The sequence below is a fragment of the Malus domestica genome, chromosome 14 (genome assembly GCF_042453785.1).
Source record: "Malus domestica chromosome 14, GDT2T_hap1".
In the NCBI taxonomy this organism is placed as follows: domain Eukaryota; kingdom Viridiplantae; phylum Streptophyta; class Magnoliopsida; order Rosales; family Rosaceae; genus Malus; species Malus domestica.
The window spans coordinates 13,632,176-13,636,843 of NC_091674.1; the positions used below are offsets into that span (position 1 = coordinate 13,632,176).

At 36.8% G+C, this 4,668-nt stretch overlaps 1 pseudogene; it reads left to right on the forward strand.

The window, feature by feature from the left end:
* Positions 1-1,377: 1,377 nt before the first annotated feature.
* LOC103454701 (probable protein S-acyltransferase 4) lies at positions 1,378-4,390 on the forward strand (annotated as a pseudogene).
* Positions 4,391-4,668: the final 278 nt, after the last annotated feature.

Here is a 4,668-nt window from a genome sequence, read left to right on the forward strand (position 1 = left end):
TTGGCTAGAGCCATAAGAGTTCCTCTTGATACAAAAGACCCATGTGTTTGGCAAAATGTTCATTGAACGAGTACGAGGAACAATAACCTAGGTACGGGCTCGTTGAAGAGCATTGAATTCATCTGCTAGGCCTGACGCCACTTAAGAAATTTGTTTACTTGACTAAAACAAGTATACTCAATGAAAGTATTGGTAAATACAGAATAATCCTCATAATGAGCATATTTGGGAGACTTAAGATTACCAGCTTTACTCCGAGTCACTATGGGGTGAGCATTTGTCTCTCTTACCGAAGACGTGGCGGGGATAGGTGGATGTCTTGAGGAACTTGGAGAAATGAGTTTGGAATGTGTAATTAAATCAGTAACGGGAAATGGTGCAAGGCCTGCAGGACGATGGGTTTTCCGGTGATAAACTTATAAAGGGGCAGGTGCATTTGGTTGTAGGATACTAGGTGAGGATTAGGTTGTTGAAGTATTAGAATGTGCTACTAGGGTGGTGGAGAGGATGGCAGGGGAAGAGTTTGGCATTTGGCTAGTGGGATTAGGAATGGGTAGGGTCTAATGAGTTGGATTGGTAGGCACCGACTCAGAGGTAGATGGCATTTGGCTAGTGGAATTAGGAAGGGGTGATGTTTGATTGGTTGGATTTGTAAGCAATTTGGTGCTAAGGGATGTGGTTGTTGGATTGTGGGTGTACACATGGCAGTGGCCCAATAATTTCGAGTGTAGGATCCAGGGACAAACTTGTCTTTTAGGAGGCAAGAGTCAAGGATAGCTCAGAAAATGGAAAATTTAACTTATCAAAAATAACATGGCTTGACAAAAAAAAAAGCGGTTGGCAGAAATGTCTAAGCATCTATATCCTTGGTAATTCAAAGAATACCCTAAAAACACACATTTGGTAGAACGATAATATAGTCTATTATTATTGTATGGACACAAGTATGGAAAACATGCACAACCAAATGTTTTCAAAAAAGTATAATCTGGTTCTTTGCCAAATAATTTGTGGAAAGGAGTATCATAATTCAAAACTGAATAATTAGAATAATTATAATACTCATACGTTCGTTAACACATAAGAAATAATGAAAATTGCGCATTAAATTATTCACATTCGAACCCATTCCACATAATGAAACATGCCATTAATTATAGTTTAAATCAAAGAAAAATGGCTAATAATTTTTTTCATCTTAGGGTAACTTTGTTTTGAGGCAGGGATCATTGTGAAATGCGAAAGAAGCGGTGGGATTTGGAAGCCGGAGACCCCTTTGCATGTTCGTTGGGGAGGGAGTGTAAGATAGATTCATGCGGGTGTGAAAATTATGAATACGGGGGGGATGGGTGGGTGGGGGTGGGTTCGCGGGGCACAAGCACAGGCTGCTGTGTTTTGGTCCAAATTAAACGGGGTCATAAAATCATGAGAATTAAAAATAATAATAATAAATAAAATAGAAAACAGAGAGAGAGAGGGGAGGAGAGAGGAAGCCACAAACCTAACCCAGATGATAATAATGTAAAAGAGAGCATCCTCCTCCTGCAATCACAGCTGCGTTTTAATCTCATTTCATTCGCTTATTAACTCGCAGATCAAAAATGGTGCTATCATTTTGACGTGGGTATATATGCGAATAAAAGGAGATTGTTGAAGAAACCAAAAAATCAAAATCAAAATTAAAAGAAGAAATGAACAGGAAAAAGCGCCAAGTTTGCGATGCTCCCTCGGACGACACAGCCGCGGCGGCCCCTCCTCCTCCTGAAAAAGAAAGGCTATACCTAGTGTGGCAGGGTAACAATGTATGTATGGTTTATCATTATTATTATGTTTAATTACCCCATATATGATAATGATTATTATCTCTTATCTTCTTGTTTTAATTAATTTGTTGCTTTCATAAGATAGAACAACGTAGCTTGCTAGAGAGAGTTCTTGTTCATGCCCGCCAAATCATTCTTTTAGGTAATTTAACAAACTGCGCCCCCTTTGATACTTCTTTTATGATTAAGGAAGGTTGAAGCTTGGATTATATGATTTTTATAAAATAATTTCATCAACAATTTATCATTTGGATATAGGATTTTAAAAATTTATATATGATCTTGGTCATGTGTTGTTTTTGTGGGTTATGAGGATGATTAGCTAGATTGTTTGATTTCAAACTAAGTTGTGATGAAACTGGAATTAATTAATAATGGTGTCCTCCTAATTACCTGCAAAAGCAGTAATCAAGAATGAACATAAATATATAGTTATTTTGTTCACGATGAATGCTTTTACACACGTACAATGATTATCAGTCATTTCTTTTTCATACAAAATTGTTCCTTCAAACTCTGAAGGCAACTAAAACTAAAACTGAAAACTAATTGTACATGTAGTGCATGGATATCGATGTCAAATGTGTGTACGTACCTATCTCCTAGCTGCGTACGAGTATGTATATACGTTCGTAGAAGAAACAAATGAAATCATTAATGAATTTCACACTTGATTATCATAAATAATTACATAAATATGGACTAACAGTGGTGAAAAACTTGTACGTGTTGTCAGAAATTTTTGTGCAGTGGAAGAATAGTGTTTGGTCATGACGCTGCATCACTGTTTCTAACAAGCTTTTTGATTGGATGTCCTGCACTAACATTCTGCATAAGAATGCTTGTAAAGATGAGACCACAAGATGGACATTATGATTATTCCGTAATAGCTGGGGGAATAATCCTCACTGTTTTGGTTGGTAAATTGTCATTCTTTCTTTTAATTTATTTATTTAATTCCTGCTTAATTATACCTATTATAAATGAATGAAATTAATTAAGCAAATTAATCTAATCTAACTTGACTTGTCTTAAGGAAGGTTTTATAATACTATTATATATACTTGTATATGCACGCAGGATTTTACCTTTCTGTATTTGACTTCCGGCAGAGATCCTGGTATAGTTCCGAGGAACGCACGACCACAAGAATCAGACGAGACATATGACGGTTCTACCCCTTCAATGGAGTGGGTCAACAACAAAGCCTCCAGTTTGAGAATACCTCGAATAAAGGATGTAACGGTCAATGGCCACACAGTGAAGGTCAAATTTTGTGACACCTTCGTTGTATCGTCCACCACGTGCCTCTCATTGTTCCATCTGCAACAACTGTGTTCAGAAATTTGATCACCACTGTCCATGGGTGGGTCAGTGTATTGGATTAGTATTACTACGTACTACTATTTACGTCGCCTGCATGCGTGCATGCACATGTTAATCAAATATTAACTTTTTGAATAGAAGAGATATTTTACTTCAAACTAAACTAAACGATATTAATTAATGTTTCTGTTGTAACTTAAACTTGTTTGGCTTGGTTGCAGCGCAACTATCCGTTTTTCATTTTATTTATTTCGTCATCGACGTTGCTGTGCATATATGTGTTTGTGTTTTCGTGGATCAACCTTGTCCGAGAAAGTGGCAATCTGTGGAGGGTCATGGCGCGAGACATCGTATCAGTTGTTCTTATAGTGTACTGCTTCGTAGCAGTCTGGTTTGTTGGTGGCCTTACAGTTTTCCATATCTATTTAATTTGCACAAACCAGGTACGTACTTCTTATTACTCTTTATTTTTTTTCGATCTCATCCTAGTTCTACATCGTCATATGTACATATATATTCTAACCACTAATAGCTGCTTGTTTTAATTAATTTCCCAATTAAACAGACAACTTATGAAAATTTTTGATACCGTTACGATAAGAACGAAAACCCCTATACAAAAAGACTACCGGAAAACCTGAAAGAAGTGTTCTGCTCAAGGATTCCTCCCTCGATGGTGAACTTCAGAGAATGGGTTTTGGTTAAGGACATCGAAGTCGACATGGGAAGGGCATCCATCACTTCAGAAAGCAACTGAGGCTTCATCGCCTCGAAAGAGAAATTTGCCATAGAGATGGGAAATAAGTATGGAAAGGATCATCGCGGCGGCAACATCGACGTTCCAAGTATTTTGCAGAAACTGGACTACAGTGGCATTGATGATGGTAACATGAAGAAGAAAAGGAACAATAATAATTTGAGTGGCGGGGGTTTTAACGATAATAATCTAAAGAAGGGGACTAAGGCGGCAGAAGAAAAAACAAGATCAGATAATCGTTGGGAGAGGATGAGTAGTTCGGACCTAGGATCAGTTAATTTATCTACCAACGGTAATGAAAAGAAGACTACTCATCAGCAGTAGTTCCAATACAATTGGACTCCATCCATCACTAGCATGCTTGTTTTCCAGACAAATTAAGGTAGTGTTTCTCGATCTTTTTCTCTGTGTAACTTTCCATCAAGAATTCAAGATTGATCAAGATATATATTAGGGTGCTTTAGATTTTGGCCCTTACAACTCAGTATTTCTAGATAAAAACCCATCTATCTTTAAAGATCCAATTTAAGCCCAAATTTAAAATTTGCAAATAGAACACTATTGACCTATTAATACAATTTATTTACACTCATACCACTCATACTTTATGGTCCATTTTCCAAATTCCTAAATTTATGCCAAATTAAAAGTAGTAGAAAAAGCGAAATAAAATGTAAAAAGTGTTTGCATTAACCATATCGCAGTGCGGAAGCGATATTTTTAAGGAAAGTACAAATAATTAAAACCAAATACCATAGGTTC